The 22,085-nt window shown below is 35.5% G+C and overlaps 1 protein-coding gene across 1 annotated transcript in view; it reads left to right on the top strand.

Moving 5' to 3' along the window:
* Dnajc15 (DnaJ heat shock protein family (Hsp40) member C15) overlaps positions 1 to 22,085 on the top strand; it is a 61,235-nt gene that overhangs the window by 289 nt on the left and 38,861 nt on the right. The gene's annotated exons all lie outside the window — the stretch shown is intronic.

Below are 22,085 nucleotides of genomic sequence, written 5' to 3' on the forward strand. Positions count from 1 at the left end.
AGAGCCTGCTCCGCGGGGCTCTGGCGACGAGGCGTGGAAGACGGCCTTTCTGAGGGTCTCTGTCTCCGCAAGGAGCTTCCAGTCTTGTCGCGGACAGATAGACTAAAAGACCCGCCACTGCAGAGACAAGATACTGAGTGCTGTGGGCTGGATTATCCTTTCGTGTCGGAGACTCGAGTCAGGTCTTGCAGGGCATATGGTAGAGACCCAGGACTCCCCTTGGGGAAAGCGGTGGTTAAAAACCACCATCTGAAGAATCCGCAAAAACAGCCACCCAGGGGAAAGAAGAGCGCACAGTGCTTTAGTCAATGGCTGGGAAGTCTGGGGCAGACGAACGGTCCAATCAGAAAGGGCAAGTAGTTTATTCACGTTGCAAGTTAGAGCTGGGAAAGGGGAGTGTCCAATCGAAACAATGCAAGTCACATAGGTATTTTTAAGTTTTTTGGGGAACATTTATTTTTTGCTTTATTTTTAAACTCATGCGTAAAAAGTAAAATAAATATTTATGGGGTACCGTCTGATGTTTCGATACAGGTATACCTTGTGTAATGTTTAAGTCGGGGTAAGCAAATTTGTCTCCTCAAACATTTATCATTCCTTTACGGGAAAAACATTCAAGATCCTTTCTTTCACTCTACTGTGCAATGGCACATCAGAACTTCTATCTGTATCTGTCCTGTAACTTAGTACCTTTCGACCTCTGCCCATCCCTCTTTACCCTGCTGTCCCCAGCTTGTGTTAACCAGCATTCTATTCTTAAACTCTATGAGATCAAGTCGTTTATATTTTCACATAGGAATGAGATCTTATGGTACTTGACTTTCTTGTGCTTGCTTATTTCGTTTAACGTAATGATCTCCAGTCCCATCTTTATTGTGGCCAGTAACAGGATTTTATTTATTTATTTTTTATAGCTGAAGAGTATTCCATTATATTTACCATACCATATATTCTTTATCCATTCATCACTTGATGGACCCTTAGGTCATTTTCATTTCTTGCCTATTGTACATAATGCTGCAGTGAACATGGGCATGCAGAAGAGCTCATTGACTTATTTGTTCATTTATTTATTTAGTTTGGTACTCAGAATTGAACCCAGTAGTGCTTAACCACTGAGCCACATCTTAGCCCTTTTTATTTTTTTATTTTGAGTTAGGGTCTTGCTAAGTTTCTGAGGCTGGCAGGAATCACTGGATTGTAGGTAGTTTTATTTTCAGTTGTTGAAGAACCTACATACTGTTTTCCACAATAGTAATTCACATTTCTACCAATGGCATGCAAGGGTTTCCCTTTCTCCAAAATCTTGACAGCATTAGTTTGCTTTTGTCTTTTTGATTATAGCTATTATTAGTAACTCCAGTAGTATCTTTGGTGGTTTTGATTAGCATTTCCCTGATGACAATGATGTTGACCTCTTTTTTTTTTTTTTTTTTTTTTGAGAAATGCCTATTTAGGTCATTAATAATATTTTAAATCTGGCTATTGGCTTTTTGCTATTGAGTTTTTTGAGTTCTTTGCATATTCTGCGTAATAGCTTTCTTGTCAGACATATAGTTTACAAATAGTTTTCTCCAGTTCTGTTGTCCCTTCATTCTGATGAGTGTTTCCTGTTTTCATGTGAAGAAACTTTGTTGTTTGATATAGTCCCATTTGTCAGTTTTTGCTTTTGCTTTCTGTGCTTTCAGGGTCTTGTGCCCCGAATTCTGGCACATTCCAGTGTCCTGAAGCATTTCCTATGTTTTATTCTAGCATAGCATTTTTATAGTTCCAGGTCTCACATTTAAGTCTTTAAGCTAGCAGGGCCTGGTGGTACACATCCACAATTCCAGAAACTTTGGAGGCCAATCTCAGCAATTTAGTCAGGCCCTAAGCAACTTAGTGAGACCCTATCTCAAAATAAGAAATAAAAAGGGCTGGGGATATGACTCAGTAGTAAAGCACCCTAAATTCAATCTCCAGTACAAATAGTAGTAATCATCATCATCATCCTCCTCATCATCTATTTGGAGTTAACTTTTTAACTGATAAGAGGTAGAAGTTGAGTTTTATTCTTCTGAGGTGCATACGTAGTCATTTAAAAAGTAAAAGAGGGACTGGGGTTGTGGCTCATTGGTAGAGTGCTTGACTAGCACATGTGAGGCATTGGGTTAGAATCTCATCACCACATGAAAAAAAATGAACACAAAAATAAAGTTTAAAAAAAAGAGTACGTATGTGTATGGGGAGAAATGTGTCAGCATTTAAGAAAAAGTAAAAGAAACAGGTCAATTTGATTTTAACAGTGTATTCTATTTAATCTGATACATTTATAAGAATAACATGTAATCATGATAAAATTAAAATATTTTATATTCTTTTTTACACTTATACAGCACATCTTAATTTCAATTTAATCACTTTTTCAGTGCTCAGTAGCCCCATGTGCAAGTGGCTATCTTCTTGATCAGTGGAGTTCTCAGAGATAAAGGGAACAAATTCCTTAATAGGACACCTATAGCACAAGAGTTAAAATCAAGAATCAACAAATAGGACGTCAAATTAAAAAGTTTTTTCTCAGCAAGAGAAATAATATGTGAGGTAAATAGGGAGCCTACATCATGGGAACAAATTTTTACCCCTCACACTTCAGATAGAGCTCTAATCTCTAGAGTATGCAAAGAAGTCAAAAAGTTAAACAACAAAAAAATAAATAACCCAATCAACAAATGGGCCAAGGACCTGAACAGACACTTCTCAGAGGAGGATATACAATCAATCAACAAATAACATGAAAAAATGCTCACCATCTCTAGCACTAATCAGAGAAATGCAAATTTAAACTACTCTAAGATACCATCTCACTCCAGTAAGAATGGCAGCCATTATGAAGTCAAACAATAACAAGTGCTGGCAAGGATGTGGGGACAAAGGTACACTCGTACATTGCTGGTGGGACTGCAAATTGGTGCAGCCAATTTGGAAAGAAGTATGGAGATTCCTTGGAAAGCTGGGAATGGAACCACCATTTGACCCAGCTATTCCCCTTCTCGGACTATACCCAAAAGACCTAAAAAGAGCATACTACAGGGACACAGCCACATCAATGTTTATAGCAGCACAATTCACAATAGCTAGAATGTGGAACCAACCTAGATGCCCTTCAATAGATGAATGGATAAAAAAAAGATGTGGCGTTTATACACAATGGAATATTATGCAACACTAAAAAATAACAAGATCATGGTATTTGCAGGGAAATGGATGGCATTAGAGCAAATATGCTAAGTGAAGTTAGCCAATCCCTAAAAACCAAATGCCGAATGTCTTCTCTGATATAAGCGGGGGTGACTCAAAATAGAGTAGGGAGGAAGAGCATGAGAAGAAGATTACCACTAAATAGGGAAGAGAGGTGAGAGGGAATGGGAGGGGGAAGGGGAGTCGCACGGAAGATGGAAGGAGACCCCCATCGTTATACAAAATACATGTATGATGTGAGGGGGAAGAAAAAAAAAGAAATGTGTCACATTAGATTGGGTAGAGAGAGGTGGTGGGAGGGGAGTGGAGGGGAGGGGTGGATAGGAAGGGCAGCAGAATACAACAGACACTAGTATTGCTGTATGTATGTATGTAACCATATAACCAATGTGATTCTGCAACCTGTACACTTGGAAAAATGAGAATTCATACCCCATTTGATTCAAATACATGATATGTCAAGATCATTGTATTGTCATGAGCAACTAATAATAAAAAAGGCATTACCTTAAAAAAATAAAAATAAAAAAGCAATGTATGAGCTATAAAAAAAAAAGAGAGATAAAGGGAACAGGTGCTAGAACATAGGCAGCATCTTAGTACTATATGAAAGAGTTGTATGTCCTTAGGTCAGAGTACCATTTTGATGCCTAGAACAGCAGAGGTTTGGGCTATTAGTGTCTCAGTTAGGCATGGTGTTGCACACCTGTAATCCCATCAACTTGATAGGGTAAGGCAGGAGGATCTCAAGTTTGAGGCCAGCCTCAACAACTTGGTGAGGCCCTAAGCAACTTAATAAGATCCTGTCTCAAAATAAAAAATAAAAAGGTCTGGGATATAGCTCAGTGGTAAAACACCCCTGGGTTCAACCCCCAGTACAAAAAAAAAAAAAAAAAAAAGGTTCTTCAGACCATGTATAAGAAGAATGGATTAGATGGAGAAAGGCTGTAACTGTGATGGTTTTATCCTTTTCCCACCCCACCTTCCATGCTACTCCAATGTGCAGTGATGTATCTTGCCTTTAAATGCACTAATACCATTTTTTAACTTGTCACACTGTTTTGTGATTTTTTTTATGTTGACTTGTCATTTTTCAGCATTTTTCTTAGTTTTTCTAAGCAGAGTTTCAATTTTGACTTTCTATTAAGCATTCCATTTGTAAGGACTCAATTATCATTACTTGATACATTACTGATACATTTCTGAATCAATTAGGTAGACTTACCAGCAAGGTTCCAGAAAATAAGTAAATCAAGTTTGCTTTCATTCAATAAACATTTCTTTAAAAAATATATTATTGTTATTATTTTAGTTGTATATGGACACAATACCTTTATTGTATTTGTCTATTTCTATATAATGCTGGGGATCAAACCCAGTGCCTCATGAATGCTAGGCAAGCGCTCTACCACTGAGCCACAACCCTGGTCCCTCAACAAACATTTCTTGAGTACTCCTAGGTGTCAGGTACCATCCTTGGACCTTGGAATACTGAAGTGAACAAAACAAAAGTTTAAAGTAGCAAACACTTTGATTTTCTGATCTGCCTGATTCATTCCTTCCACAACCCTGTGAAGAAGTTCTTCACTTAATAAACAAGGAAACAATTCTTCAGAAAGTTGTATGTAACTTGCCCAAGATTATTCCCCTAATGAGTGGCAGACTTAGGATTCTGAAGACTGCATTCTTCCCAGTATAACTTGCTGACTTCTTAGAGGTAAGACTCTCTGGATAATTGTTCAGTCTTTGATGTAGTTGGATAAGACTAGGTAGAAGGAATTTCTTTATAGAAAGTTGTAAAAATATCTCTATCAATCTGATTTGTTGGGCTGTTGGAAGCTCTAATATTGGTGATTTTTGCATTTTTAGGTATTTTACCTGGAAGGGGAGAGAATATACAGAATCCAGGATATCAGGAGGCCTTTTTAGTAGTCTAGGCATGTGAATCTAAAATTATGGACCAGTGATTCTCAATCTCTCCATCCCAGTGTCTCTTTTATAGCAAATATTTTGTAAACTCTCCTATAATAACCTGAAATGAGATTTTAAAAAATCAATATAATATTCTAATCGAAGCATAAAAGTGAGGGGTGAGGATGTAGCTTAATGGTAGTGTGAGGCCCTATGCTCAATTGCCAGTATTGTTAAAAAGAAAAGAAACATACATAAAGGTGAAATAAGTATTTTATCAGAAAATAATATGTGACTTTAAATATGAAAATGCTCAGGCATGACTATGTTAGGAGACACAGTGAAGTAAGTTTGTTCCCTGTATACTGCAACAGTACAAAGAATCACTGTGTATGCCACAATTACAAATGTAGACTATTAGATATATTGGCATTTCAGATATCATAGGGCCATTTTCTTCAGATTGTTTCTTTTTCAATTTGGATAACAAATGGCCAATTCACAAATGGTAAGCAATTCATGGTAAAATTTTGAACAAAATTGGACTCTTTCCCTCAAATTACATGGCAGTTGTACTTAGGGAATAGTCTACACTAAAATGGTACAAAAATGGTATAATTTATATATAGTAAAGTTCTGGACTAAAATGATCATATATAGGCTATTTACCAACTAAAAATGGTAAGGAAGGTCCAGAGGAATCTTAAAATCTTCAGGGATGCAGACAGTTCTTTTTGGTATTGTGTTCTTACACATTTTAGGACTTATAGGATCAGTAGCACCCTGTCCATAAAGTACTCTCCTTCTTATCCAGATTATCCTGCAACCAAGAAAGGTCTCATGGGTTTTCAGATGTTTCTGTTCTGCTTCTGGTAGGAATTGCTAATCTATGCAGTGACCAATGAGATAAAGATAAAATTGTTGATATTAATTTGGAGGGAACTTGGAAGTGCTGAAAGCAGTGGGAAGCTGCCAAAGCTGTGTTAGGAAAAGGAGAGGAGACCTTGAAAATAATAGGAATTAATGTTTATCAAGGAGTTAAAGAAAAATATTTCATACTTTTTTGTGTCATCCTAAGAGCAGCTTCTTTACTTTGTTTTATTTGTTCAAGTTTCTGAACTTGCTTTTAGACAAACCATTTTCATGCTTTGGAGATGTTTATGTGAGCTTTAAAAGGGAGATACAGATTATGGGTTGTTCTGGTGGACAAGAACTGAGCAAATTCACCTGAATTTGAGGACTAAATCTTTAGGTTGAAGCTAGATAAAATGAGATTAAGAGTCTGAATGCTTATTGACAACTTCCTTTTGAGGAAGGAGAATAATTTTTTTTCCTTTTTAATCTCCCTCTGGTATGACTATTGTCTATCTTGAACTCAAATGTTGCAGTCTCAAGATAGACATTTTATCATTTTATTACAGTTTCAGCAATTTGTATTTATATAGAAGGTTATTTACTGCTTATGCTGTTTTGGGAGAATAAAATGCCTTAAGGAATTTGTAAACAATTTTCATGCCTTTTTTTTTTCTTTTTTTTTTTAACAGTAGCAACTATGATAGAATGGGCTGTTTTCCCAGTTTTCAGAAATTTTTTGATTCATAGGAGTGGAACATTTGATTTTTCTTTTCTTTTTTTTTTTTCTCCTGGTGTATATTTGAAACTGCTAAATGGTGTTAAGAGAGATTTGATTTGGCCCACTTGTTGATTCATTGGCATTATTCAAAATAATACTCTTTTTTTGAAATATGTGTATTTTAACTGAAATTAGATAATCTTTACAAGCAGGGATCAAGTTTTGAGGATCTTTATTCTTTCAGCTCACAAAATGATGCCACACATAGTTGCTACTCCCTAAATCTTCATCTGATTATATTAACAAATGAAACAACTGCTTTGGAGAAAAATAGAGGATTAGGAAAATATTTTATAGAGTGATGAATAGCCAGCCTACACAGTAATATAAATTAGAACCCAGGGTGCTTAACCATTGAGCCATATCCCCAGCCCTTCTTATTTTTTATTTTTGTAGAGTCTCACTAAGTTGCTATCCTCCTGCCTCAACCTTTCAAGTTGTTGTCTCTTAATGACCTAAAATCTAAGCACTTAATAAATATGTGTGACTTATAGTACTCTGACGTCTTCTGATTTGCTTTCCCAAGTTTTGGCTGTTTTATTGCTTATTGATACTTTCAGTAACAACTCCAATCTCCAACTTAGAAACAGGTTCTGTGTTTGTTAATTTAATTTGGATTAGTAAATTTGAGGGAAAAATCAACTTTGTGGAAGCTGTAAGCCAGGAGTTTATCTGGAGTTTATCTGGGATTGCTACCCCTTAAGGACTGAGGACAGCAAACCTACATTGTAAAGTGTTAAGTTAGTAAGCGTTTTAGACTCTAGCGTATGTAGCTTCTTTTATGACTACTCTACTGTTGTAAACACAGCCATAGACAATACATAAATGTGGCTGTGTTCCAATAAACCTTTATTTACAAAAACAGGTTCTCTTGAATGCACATTTAGATCAAATTTGAATACCCAAGTAAAAATAGACTTTAGTAAGTGTTGTCATTTTGTTGTTGTTCATTCTTTTACAGAGTCCCATTTTATTTGGTAAGGTACTGAGACTAAGTCCTGTAGTAGATACAAAGATGAATCAAACATGGATTTAGTCCTCAAGGGACTTGTCCAGTCCTCTCCACTCAGAACTCTGCAGTAGCAAGAATCATGTCTGATTCACTTTGATAAGTTCCCCTAGGGCTAAGCACAGCACAGAGCAGGTTGTAGATACTTAGTAAATGTCTTTTTAAAGACAAGTGAATGAAGGAATAAGCCATAAGTGTCACAAGAAAGATAAATGGATAAAATGCTTGAGTTCAGAGGAATGACCCATTGTTTCTAGTTTGGGAAGTTAAAGGTTTTTGAGAAAAAGTTAGTAACTGAACTATACCTTAAGAAGGGAAGAATATGAGCAAATTGGATACCCATTTCAGCCTTTCCTTCCATTATATAAAACATGCTATCTCCTGTTTAGAAACAATTGGAATATTATGTAGCTTAGAATTATTGACTTATATTCATTATCATTTTTAAATTCCAAAAGACCTCTTCCTAACAGTAAGGTTATTACCTAAATTCTCTCAGTATGATAAGTTTTTTTTTCTTTAGTACTGGGAATTAAAATCAGGGCCTTGTGCTTGCTTGGCAAATGCTGTACTATATTCCTAGCCCTTTTAAAATTTCATATTGAGATAAGGTCTTGCATAGGTGCCCAGGCTGACCTTGAACTTGCAATTCTCCTGCCTCAACCACTCAAGTAGCTGGGATTAGAGTCATGTGTCATCTTGCTTTGCTATGATAAGGATCTTCCACTGACATTTTTATACAGAATTGTTTTAGGGTCCTTGTAGTCATAAAATGTTTTATTTTTACCCCCTGGATTTATTTACCCTAAAGCAGTTTTATCCAATTTTTATAAGATGAAAAGTTTCACATCTCTGTCCTGCTCCCATAATATTAGTGGTCTTTTCTATTTTTATTCATTGAATATACAAAAATTTATTGAGTTAATTATGTACAAGCAAATAGTTAAGGAGTAGGTAGGGGCTGTGGTTGTAGCTCAGTGGTAGAAAGCTTGCTTAGCATATGTGAGGCACTGGGTTCAATCCCCAGCACCACATAAAAATAAATAAAGTCAGTAAACTGACTTTTAGTGGATGTCTGCTGTGTACCAGGTATGTGATAATATTTTTTCATAATAATCCTGTGAAGTTAGATGCTATTTTTCACCATTTTACACATGATGAACTTGAGGCTCAAAGAGATTGATTAACTATTTCAAGGTCATTTTGCTAATAACCGGTAAGACTAAGATATAAAACCAGTTTTGACTCCAAAAGTCCTTGACTTTTAATATTGCCACTTCATCTCTTAGATATCAGAAATTGGTGAAATCCAATTTCAGGAAAATGATGTACAGTCTTAGTTTTTGTAGTAATTTTCAGTGTCTTCAGATGCTTCAAAATGTGCTTAGAAATTAATTCTTCAGGTTTAAAGTAGAGTTAATTTTATTTCATCTTAACTCAAAAAGGAAGGCAAGAATAATGTGTAATAAAAATTTAAGCTGTATAACCAGACTAAGAAATTTCTGCCCAAAAGGAAAATAGGCTACTGAAGAGAGTAAAAGTAGCTTTCAAAACAAGGGATACACCCAAGCAAGAAGAAATAAGAAAACCTACAAAATGTTACAGGTAAGATAGACATCAGACAAAAGCCAAAAAAGAGAGTTTTGGAGTTTCTGGCCAGAGACTTCAAAGCGGGTATAATAAAAGCTTGTAGGAGGACTTGATAGGAAGGAGGCTAGTCAGAGACACAGCAGGATCTTTTTTATGATCAGGGTGCAAATTTAAGTGCAAGGATAAAGACCGAAGGTACCAAAGATCAGTGCACTTGTTTTTACTGAAGAAAGAAGTATTCATTTCTAAAATGTATTTTTAAGTAGACAGGTCAGAACTTTTTCTGATTTAAGAAGTTAAAAGTTGTTAAATCCTTCTAACCAGGTGGGATCTTTCTAAGATTTTTCTTTTTTCATAACTTGTATCTTGTACTCCTGATTTTAAAATAAACAATTATGTTACTATCATATAGTAATTGTAATAGGTGCCATTTATTGAGTGTTCACATGTCACGTAGTAATGTATATAAATGTCCTAATTCATAAAAATTTATGCCAACTCAAGGAATTTCATATAATAATTATTATCATTTTAGATAGCCCATGAGGACCAATGAGGAAACAGAGGGCAAGTAACTTGACTAACTAAGGTCGTGGAGCTGATAAGGAGGGAGCCAAAACTCAAACCATGTTTCTTTGATTCCAAAGCCTGTGACCTTACTACTGAGTTATTGAAAATAGGTACAAACTAGGAATATATAAGTACTCTTAGTGTTTTGGTTAACATCATTCTGGCTTTTTTTTTTTTTTTTTTTTTGCCATGCTGGGGATTGAACCCAGGGTAGCATGCAGGCTAGGAAGCCATCTATCCCTGAGCTACACCCCCTACCCTCTATTGTTGCTTCTTAATATATACATATGCTATACATTCTTTTTTTTATAATTTGCTTTTTATTCTCTACTTAATATATAGTCTCTAAGCATTGTTCAATATTATAATATTTAAATGATTTAGTTGATGTTTATTTTGGATTGCCTTATTTGTTTTAATTATTCTCCTATTGTTGAGTATTCAAATTGTTTCCAGTTTTTATATTATAAATAACACAGTGAAGAATGTTCTCGTATATGTTTTATGCATCTTTCTGATTATTTTCTTAAACATTTGAATTTTAGTTACTGAGCCTGAAGACATGAATATATATAAGATTTTTGAATCTTAACCATGAAATTACCCTCAAGACACATTGTGCCAATTACCAGTATCAGTTCAGGAGATTGTTCATTGAACCACTCTCCTGAAAACTTGTAAGACTGTGAGCTGTTGTCTGAAATGCATGCCTCATTATTAATAGGTTCTGTACTGGAGATATGGCAGATTGCATCATGGTACATCCAGATAAAAAGTTGAAGCAGGAACTAGTAATTCCACTTGTATACTTATCAAAGTGTTTGATTTTTTTATTAGATATAAAAATATTAAAAATATATCTTTGTGCTACGTGTGGTAGTGCATGCCTATAATCCCAGCAGCTCAGGAGGCTGAGGCAGAAGGATTATAAGTTCAATGTCAGCCTCGGCAAAAAAGCAAGGCGCTAAGCAACTCAGTGAGACCCTGTCTCTAAATAAAATACAAAATAGGGCTGGGGATGTGGCTTAGTGGCCAAGTGCTCCTGAGTTTAATTCCTAGTATCCCTCACCCATTATATATATATATATATATATAGAGAGAGAGAGAGAGAGAGAGAGAGAGAGAGAGACACAGACACACACACACGTGTGTGTGTGTGTGTGTGTGTGTGTGTGTGTATTTTGCGTGAGGGAGGGAGAGAAATGATAAAACATTGTGAATGAAATAGAGAATTGTAAGGAGTAAGTACACCAAGGACCAGTGCTAGTATCTAGTTTGACATTAGATAATTAGATGATACTATATTCTCTAGGTAATATAAAAAGTGACCTAGTAATAAGTCTGTATAAGACTTTATAAGGTTTTTGTGAATGGACATTAAGGTAAAATAGAGAGCCTGGCACAGTGGCATGTGCCTGTAGTCCTGGTGGCTAGGGACACTGAAGCAGGAGGATTTCAAGTTCAAGGCCAGCCTTGGCAAGTTAGACCCTGTCTCAAAATTTTAAAAATTGAAAAGGACTGGGATTGTAACTCCTGTAATACCCCTAGATATGATTCCTAGTACTACACATACACAGAGAAAAATATCAAGTAACCCGGCGTGATAGCACACACCTACAACTCTAGTGGCTTGGGAAGCTGAGGCAGGAAAGTCACAAGTCTGCAACTTAACAAGACCCTGCCCAAAATGAAAATGAAGTGTTGGTGATGTAGGTTATTGGTAGAGTGCCTCTGAGTTCAGTCCCCAGTATAAAAGCAAAAAACTACCTAGGGTGAAAGTTCAAAAAATTTTAAGTCTGGAAATGTCAGATGCAGAGACTTTTGTGAATAATTGGTAAATAATATTATTATAAGAAACATTTCTGACTAAAAATGTAGTGAATTCTAAAAAGAATTAGATAAATGTATGGAGAAATAAGGTACAAGTAAACTAGTATGTTTTAGAGGACATACGTTTTGAATTTGAGAAATAACTTGTGACTTTAATGAGGCCATTTTATTTGTGTCTTCAGTCCCACCACAGTGCCTGGTCTGTAATAGGCACCAAGATTAAGTGTTTAAATGTTGAATTAATTTGTGAATGAATCAAACAAAGGAGCCTAAGAGATTATTTTCTAGGGGCTGGGAGTATAGCTCAGTAGTAGAGCTTTTGCCTAGCACATGGGAGGCTCTGAGTCCAATCCTTAGCACAGCAAAAAGAAAAAAAAATGCTTTCTGGACCTAAAATACAGGATAAATCTGCACAGTCAGGGTTCCCTTGAGAAACAGAATCAACTAATATAGGTATGTATATATCTGTTTTAAGAAATTAGTTTATATGATTGTGTGATGGCAAGTCTAAAATTTATTTGGTGGGCCCACGCAAACTGAAAACTTTCAAGTAAAAATTGAATCTGTTTGTATGTGTGTTTGTGTACACACATGTGCATACTTGTGATGGCTGGGGAGTGCTAACTAGGTAGTGTAGCCTAGTGAAGTTGACACATAAAATTGACCATCACAATGTACTTGGGTTAAAGAATTTGAAACCAAATGTGCAACTTGGTTTGACAAACCTGTGATGAGTCCAGGAGCTCCAGTTCTCTCTGAGGTATCCAGGACTAGGTTGATTATTGGGGCAAGATTTTCTGGTCAGTCACATTTGTTCACATTGTAGCTTAATGTGAGCAAAGAAAGCTTCTTCCATTGTTAGAATAAAGAGACAAGAACTCACATCATTATTTTGAAAATACTCAAAGAGTACTTACAAGATTATTCTTTAAAAAAATCATTATGTACAGTGAGGATTTTAGTTAGAAGAATTTTTGTTAATTATACTGCTTAGTGGAATGATACTCATTTGAGGTAAGCCCAAGAGTTGTTTCTTATTTGGCTTTTGATTTTATTATATTGTTTTGCTATGTATGTGTGTGTGTGTGTGTGTGTGTGTGTGTGTGTGAGAGAGAGAGAGAGAGAGAGAGACAGAGACAGAGACAGAGAGACAGAGAATGAACCCAGGGACACACTAATACTGAGCCACGTCTTTAGCCCTTTTTTCCATATATTTTCAGAAAGGAACTTGTTAAATTGCTGAGGCTGCCTTAAACTTGTGATCCTCCTGCTTCAGCCTCCCTTATAGCTAGGATTACAGGTTTATGCCACCGTGCCTAACTATTTTTTAATTTTTGAGGTGCTTTATATCAAACGTAGGATCTTTTATATACTAGGCAAGTGCTCTACTACTGAGCTGCAACCCCAGCCCTCTTCCCCTCCTTGTTTTGATCGATATTATAATGCATATCTTTCTCAAATTCTGCTTTGCTAGTAGTATTTTTTGTTCCCTTTTTTTCTCCCTTCTACTGCTGTTGTTTAAATTCAAAGAGCTTTCTTTGTGGAAATTGAACCAAATAATAAGACAACATAAAACACTGAGTTCAGCAGAAAGTGATTTGCTTGTGATTAACCCTTGAGAATTGAGTCACTGCAAAATAACAAAGAAAGAATATTTTTGAGATATTCTGCACATTCTTCTTTTCCATTAGTGGATGAGACATCCCCCATTGCAGGTGTTATGAATTCCCTTACTGCTTTGTTTAGGCTTTATCATATTTATCATGACCTGTTTTTAGAAAAATATGTCCCAAATAGAGCTTCTTCCACCTGAGCCCATTTAGTCTTTCCTGGCAGCAAAAGGCAATTTCCTTCTGCCAGTTGTTCAAGACAGTAATCTTGACATCCTACACTATTCTCTTCATACACCACATCCAGTCTCAGAAAATCCTGTTTTTGTACCTTCACAATACACATCACCAGAATCCCACCACTTTCATTTCCATCACTAATCACTCTGGTCCAAGTTACCAGTACCTTTTTCTTTGATTATTTTTATAGACATCTAACTCATCTCCATGTCTCAGCTTTTGACCCTGAGCAATTTTTTTCTCAACAGACAACTAGAGTGATTCTTAGAATCTAAGATCATCTCAGATCTCTGCTCCAAACAATGATATCTTCTCTAAGAGAAAAACTGAAGTCCTTATGTTGACTGGTAAGGACTCACATGATCTACTCCCATGTGACTTCTCTGACCTCATTCTCTGTTCCTCTTTCCCTCTAACTTTTTCTCTCCACACACTGGCAATCATTAGAGGCATCACCCTCTCCTCTTCAAATTTGTTCCCTTTGCCTATAGTGATCTTTCTTCAGATGTTGGCATGGCTTCTTTCTTGTTTATTTTTCAAAATTCACTTTTGTCAGATACACAGGTAGGTACCTGTAATTCTAGGTGCTTGGGAGGCTGAGGCAGGAGGATCTCAAGTTTAGCCTTGGCAATTTAGTGAGACCCTATCTCAAAACAAAAAATAAAAAGTGCTGAAGACTAGCTCAGTGATAGACTGCTCCTGGGTTCAATTCCCAGTACCAGCTGGGGAGGAAATATTCACTTTTCATTCTAGCTTTTCCTAGTCATTCTACCTAAATTTGTCACTTTCAGTATACAAACACACACCCACTGCTTTACCTGCATTATCTTAACTTATGGCACATATTATTATGTAAATATTCTTTTCCTTATTTCTATTGTTTACTATCTGTCTCTCATGCTAAAAGGTAGCTTTGCAAGGACAAGGATTTTGTCTGATACATCCCTAGGACTTAGAATCATGATGGGTACATGATAAACACTTGTTGAGTAGTTCTTTAATGAACTAATAAATAATCAGTCAGAGATGGGAGGTGACCTTTGAATGGTTACTATTTTTAATCAAAAACTGAGAGTCCTTTTAATGTTATTCCTTTCTGTTTTTCTGAATGACCTGTAGATTGTGTTCATTTCACTTTTGTAAGAAAATTGACATAAAGCCCTTAACTTCATTTGCTTTGTCTTCCATGAAACATTTGGATATATTCACCCAGTCCAGGATATTTTGACTAATTGTTTTAGCTTTTTCACTTCTTTGACTTAAAGATCTAACCAGATCAGTTCTAGGGGAGGAAATTTTATTTGAAGGCTCACAGTTTCAGAGCTCTCAATCCATAGACAGCAGGTTCTATTCCTCAAGGCTCAAGGTGAGGGAAGATATCATGGAGGAAGAGTGTGGCAGAGGGAAGCAGCTCATATACTGATCAAGAAGCAGAGAGAGTCTCCACTTGCCTGATACAAATATATACCCCAAAGGCAGACCCCCAATTCCCACTTCCTCCAGCCACACTCTACCACTTCAGTTATCACTCAGTTATTCCCTGCCAGGAGATTAATTCACTGATTGAGTTAAGACTCTCACAATCCAATAATTTCTCCTCTGAACCTTCTTGTATTGTCTCACACATGAGTTTTTGGGGGACACTTCATATCCAAACTATAACACAAATATTGTTCATTGTATTTTCCCACTTCAAAATACAATTTAAGTCACCCATAAAATTGTTTTATCTTACATGCACAGATAATACAAACTAAAAGGACATCTGGATGGTCAGGAGGCTGCTTAAGATCCTTTTCATCCATTATATAAAGCTTTTGAAAACATATGACATGCAAGCATTTTGGAAATCCAAAAACACACTTGCTGAAAGAGATTCAAAATAGACAGGCAAGCTGCAATGTATGTATTCTAGTAGAGAGATCTGCTGAGTATAAAGGAGGCACTGAAGAATTTTGCTTAGGTGAGGAGTTGAGCAGGGAAAACTTCACTGAGAAAACCTTGAAGTTGTTTTTGAAGAATGAGAATTTCTAGGAGAGGAATAGAGGAACAGGAAGAGTAAGAATAAAGATGTGAGAGTAAAGAAAGACCTAATGGAGTATCTGCCACATTCACACAGCGTCATGTCATTTTTCATAACCTTGTGTCAAATCATTTTGAGTATTTTATGATACAGTTATTCATACCCTTATTTCACAGATGAGGAAATGGGTCCAGACAGAATAGCTTAGGGTCATCAACTGACAAATGTTGAGTTAAAATTCAAGCCCAAGCCTGATTAACTTTGAGGCCTTGTGGGCTTCCCGTTGCATACCTCTCTTTCCCATCCTGCCACCCACACCCCCATTCAAAGGTAAGGTGGTGGAAAATTGAGGGGTGGAGATTCATGCTTGCTACATGGATGAAAACCATGAAGGCTTATGAAAAATATAAAAGTTTAGAATTAAGAGATCCATAAGGAATGGAAAGAGTACTAATTAAGAATGAAGAAGATGACACTGAGCAGTCTTGAAAGACTAGCAAACCTCCGAAACCATCATTGTGTAATGATATTCTTTAGTGTGGATATAAGACTTTTAACTAGCCATGCTTAGCAGTCTAGGAAATGAATTCTCTATGACTGCTCTCCCACCATTTTTAAATCAATCAATAATTTCATTGGGAATTTAGCATCTCTTGGTTTCTGCAGTGCTGTTTTATATATGCCTGGAAATTTTAAAACCCAAAATGTTCCTGCACTGTGTGTGGTTAGAGGAAATATGGTGAAAACTCTGCTTTTTGGCATTTTTGGCCAATATAATTTAAAGGCATGAATTTTAAAAACTGAAATACGGTTGACCAATATCACATAACATTGCCTTTGAACAAACAGTATCTTTTTTTTCCATGGTGGTCCTGAGAATATTGTTAAAAGCTGAACTTTTAAATTTGGCTTAAGCAGAAGATTAGGTTTGTTTTTCTTATGTAGATCACTTTCCAAACACCAGTCTTCATGAGTCATAAAATAATTTTTTAAAATATTTATTTTTTTGGTTTTAGATGGACATAATATTTTTATGTGGTGCTGAGAATCGAACCCCTTGCCTCACGCATGCTAGGCAAGCATGCTACCACTTGAGCCACATCCCCAGCCCATAAAATAAATTTTTTATGAAAATTTGTATGATTTATTTTTCAAGTATATATGACCTCATGTTTATAGAAAGATCAGCTTGTGCTACTAGTGGAAGAGGTGCTAACCTAATTTTGTGTAATAGTTGTGGTTTTGAGGCTCAAACCCAGGCCCTCAAACATGCTATCCAGGTACTCTACCACTGAACTAGGTCCCCAGCTTTAGAATTTATGTAGATCTTCTGCAGGCCTAGAAAATGTTTGTTAGTTTTTTGAACCATATACATCAATCTTCAGAGAAAATGTTCTTAACTAAAATTTGCCTACTGTGGTTTGAATGTGGGTTGTCCCCTTCCCCCGAAACTCTTCAATATGTTTAATCCCCAATGTGAGGTATTAAGAAGGTAAAGATTTGACTATGGCATGTAAGTGTAGAGTCTTTGGGAGGTGGTTAGGATTAGATCAAGTCATCAGGGTGGAGCCCCAGATTTGAACACTGGTAGCTTTATAAGATGAAGAGACCAGGACACACACACACACACTCAACACACTCACAAACTCACCGCCTGTCCCTTGCCATTTGATGCTCTGGTGCACATCAGGGTTCTGCAAGCAAGAAGGTCATCATCAGATGTGGCTCTTGGCTCTTGGGCCAGAACTGTGAACCAAAATAAACATGTTTAATAACTTATCCAAATTGTGGTACTATGTTATTACATATAGTTGAAGGACTAAAGCATTACTAGCCTTGTGCATATTAAAGGGGGGATTAAAAAAATCCTTGCCAAGAGGTTCATCTGTAAACCCAGGGACTAGGGAGGCTGAGGGAAGAGAAGTTCAAGTTTGAGACCAGTCTCAGCAATTTAGCAAGGCCTTGTCTCAAAGCATTAAAAGTGCTGGGGATGTAGCTCAGTGTTGAATGCATCTAGATTGAATCCCAGTATAAAAAAACAACAGGAACAACAACAAAAACCTCATGTGGCATCCTTTCTTTATAGATCACACTACCTGATTTTTTTTTTATATTTTCAGCACATATTCTAATTTTCCTGAGTCAAACAAACAGCAACTTTTCTCCATTTCTGTTGAATTCTCAAATGAACTATGATGTGTATCTAATCGCGTGAACAATTTTAGACACTTAACCTGTTTATTGCCTCGTTGTTAGAAAATGACTGTATTTGTGGTACTAACACTATGCCTGCTTCACCATTTTGCTTTTATATTGTCTTTTCAATGTCATTTTTCTCATTCTGTTACTGGCAATTTAGTTTTAAAGCATCATTGTTTAAAAAACATTTAAAATAAAAATTGAAGTACATCTTCTTGCCTGCAACTGGATCAGAGAATGTGTTGGGTATATCAAAGAAACAAAATAGATCTTCTTAGCCTGAGGACCAATACTGAAGTTTAAATAAAAAAAATAGCATAGTGATAAAGAACTTGTGAATTTTTTTTCCAATAGTAGTCAAACAGGGAACATGTTCATAGAATTCTCTGATATTTATGCCAAATGAACCATGAGTGTTCAAAAAAAAACCCATTATATTTTAGATTTTATTTTGTTTTTTTTTTTAAATAAGGCAAAATAAAGTATGATTCTGCATGAGCTACTTGCTCAGATTTCAAATTACTCTCCTTCTCTTGTACTATCTATTTTCTACAGTTGAAATTAGAATGCTTCTTTTCCCTGTCTGGATCATTCACTTATGTGGAGGTTTGGGAGGAACTGTTATTGTTTTTCAGCTCACTGTTTTGTGTCTAAAAAGAAATGCCAATGGCTTTTTAGAGAATGAAAAAAATATTAGGTAACAAATATTTTTTGCTAAGAAACAAATTATTCTAGACCAATTAAAGTTTTAACTTGTTAATAATATAACATCTTAATATTTCAATATAAAACTTGACAAAAAGAACTTTTATTCTTATTTCAGAGTACAAAATTAGTTGTAGGTTATGTGATTTTTTTTTTAATTTCATGTTAACTTCAACTTCTAAATTTATTTTTGTTTGTTTGCTATCAATTGTTTATGCTTAAAAATACAAACTGTGTTCTAATGTAAATTAATTAAAATACATTTCAAGAGATAATTTTAAATTCAAGTCTCGTCCAATGAGGAATTTTAGTTGTAATAAAGTGAATTTTTGCATAGCTATGCTATACTTTGTGCTTTTAGTGTGGATAAGTAAGGTTGGATTTTATAATTTTGTTTATTTATTCATTGAACATCCTTATTTACTCCAGTGATTTACCTAATTTGTTTTTAGAAAAAAAAATTTTTTTCTTAGTTGTAGATGGACAGCATGCCTTTATTTTATTTGTTTATTTTTATGTGGTGCTAAGGATTGAAGCCATAGGTTGCTAGGCAAGTGCTCTGCCCCAGCTATTTCCCCAACACCCGCTCCAATTTGCTTTTGTTTTGTTGTTATTTTTAAAGGTTACAATGCCTTTTGTGTTTTTTTTTTCTCTAAATTTAGTCTTTAAAAATAGAGGTTAGAGGTTACCTTTTATTAATTTTTAATCAACTTATTTTTTCTTACTATATTGTTGAATGAATGAAAATGAAATATAGCAGTTCTGCTGATGTGCTTGCTTATAGGAACTCAAAGATAAAGGAGACAACCTCCTTGACTTTAGTGAGTCTTTTTTTCCTAGTCTGCCAGAAGTTCTTATGTTGGGGCTTGAGGATTGAAGGACTTCAGGCAAACCCATGAATGCCCTCAAATTATATATCAAAAGACTGTTGGTGTGTGTATGTTCCTGGGAAAATGGTCCATATATTTCACTGGATTTTAAGATTTAATACCTAGAAATGCTAAAGGAGACAGAACACATCTAACTATAATTTAGTATAATAAATACAAAATTATATTTTATTCTAAGAAGATAAAATATTATAAGTATTATAGTAAGGATAAGAATAAAGATCTGTGAGAGATAATAGCATAAACATTGGATGTTTAAGGACCCTCATAGGACTCATTTGATGCAGGCCCTAGGGCCAAATTTGCCTTTTTCCATGCAACATCTTTGATATATAATGTAGTAACTGGCAGGTAATAACATTTATATGTGAAGGTCCTTGCAGTAATGGATGGATGGCTCTTTGAAGATAGTTTAATGGAGGAACTATTTGCAGCCGTGTGGGCATGGTTGAAGGTACCCAATAAAGAATAATGTATCACCTAAGGAGAAGCAAGGGTTTGGAACAGTTATCCATCAGTTGAAGGGGTAAGGATAGGACTGGTGTCCTAGAACTCATTAAGAATTGTAGGTGTGGAGGGGTCACTCAATGGGAACTATGGCCAAAGAGGAAACAAAAGCAGGGGGAAAAAACACTTTGACTACCTGGTGTGGTTATTTCTCTCTCCTTTGTTTCTCCTGCTGGTGAAACAGTCAGAAGCTAGAGGGCAAGTAAGTACTAGATAATAGTCTTTAGAGATAAGAGCAAAGAGAAGTACAAAGCTAAGCAGAGGATGGAGAGTGGACCTTGGGGAATTAAATAGGAGCTTATCAACAGAGTACTCAAAACTTACTTGAATTAAGTTGAATTTTTATTGTTAAATATAACTTAGCTTTACATATTGTTAGAATAAAATGAAAATGAGCAAATGCATAATGGTTTAATTTTTTAAAATACAAATACCTCTAATCCTTGAAATCAAAATCTCTGAAATTGTACAGACAATTATTTGTCTCATATATTTTGAATATTTGAATAGTTGAATTAATAAAATGGTACAATAATTATTATTCTATAAAATTTGAAGTAAGAATAACTCAACTTTTTCAAGATTTTACATTTTAATAATATGCATTTTTCAGAATGTGAGAAATTGGGGTATTTAGCCTAGGAAAATTCATTTTCTAGAGCTTGCCTCAAACAATCTTCTCTGAGAACCTATAGACAATCTATATAGAAAACCTTGGCTAGTTACTCTTTTGATACAGTAGTAATATCCAGAATAAATATATAAAGATCTAAAAAAACTTACTACCAAACAAATATCCCAATGAATAAATGGGCAAATTAACTCAACAGGCACTTCTCAAAAGAAGAAATGTGAAAGGCAAAAAGAAAAGAAAAAGTGTTTAACATCTTTAGCATTTAGGGAAATGCAAATCAATCTATGCTGAGATTTTATTTCATTCCAGTTAAAATGGCAGCCATCAAGAATACAAACAACAATAATAAATGTTGTAGAGTATATGGGGAAAAGGAAGGAACAGTTGTACACTGTTGGCAGAAGTCAGTGGTGTACTTTATGCTTTGAATTTAGCCCTGGATCCTCTGCCACTACAACTTATTTTTTAAAAAGACATGTTTGTTTTCTATTTTTCTCTCCCTTCTCCCTGATCTCTCCCCCTCCTTAATCTCAGGGGAAATAGGATTGATTACCTTTCTTCCCCATCCTAGGACAAGTTATCTGTCCTTGAGAACATAGCTACCACAGGAATGAAGTAATTAGACTTCAGAGATGGTAACGAGTATCTCAGAAATCTCCCAATTTGTCACTTGAATTGAATTACCTCTTTAAAAAACCAAAAACCCACCCTGTGTCATGCTCTCCTGTAATCCCAGTGGCTCTGGAGGCTGAAGCAGGAGGATCATGAGTTCAAAACCAGCCTCAGCAATGGCAAGGGGCTAAGCAAGTCAGTGCGACCCTATCTCTAAATAAAAAGTACACCCTGAGTTCGATCCCTGGTACCAAAACAAACAAACAAAAAACCCCTAAAAACCCTCTGTTCTACCCGTGGGCAGAATCACGGCTTCTAGGACTGGAGTCTCTTGTTTCTCCTTTGCTAGCAAAGCAATAAAACTTATTTTTCCTTTTTCTTAAAACTGTTTCCTCATTATTGGTTTGGCATCAGGAACCAAGGACTAAGCTTTTGATTATAAGGAGAGGAAAGAGGAAATATTGGGAAATGACATTGACCAAATGATGTTGTTACATCATGTGCATGCATGGATATGTAACAATGAATCCCATTATTATGTGTAATTATGTTGCATTAATAAAAAATTGGGATAAAAAGAAAAAACATTTACACTTAAGTCATGAAAATAGTTTCTTTGGTATCTTCTAGAAATTTTGTTATTTTATCATCTACATTTTGAGCTACAGTTACCTGGGATTGACTTTTGTATATTGTGAGAAAGGTTAATATTAATATTTTCCATTTTGATAGTCAGCTGACCAAATATTATTTATTAAGGGGAAAAAAGATACTTTGTTTCTGGCTTGCAATGCTACTTTTGTCACAAATCAAGTCAGTTAATTAAAAAAAAAAAAAATCTCTGAATCTTCTTGTACTCAAATTTAAGTATTATAGATCATTGTT

Source organism: Callospermophilus lateralis, chromosome 12 (assembly GCF_048772815.1).
Source record: "Callospermophilus lateralis isolate mCalLat2 chromosome 12, mCalLat2.hap1, whole genome shotgun sequence".
NCBI lineage: Eukaryota > Metazoa > Chordata > Mammalia > Rodentia > Sciuridae > Callospermophilus > Callospermophilus lateralis.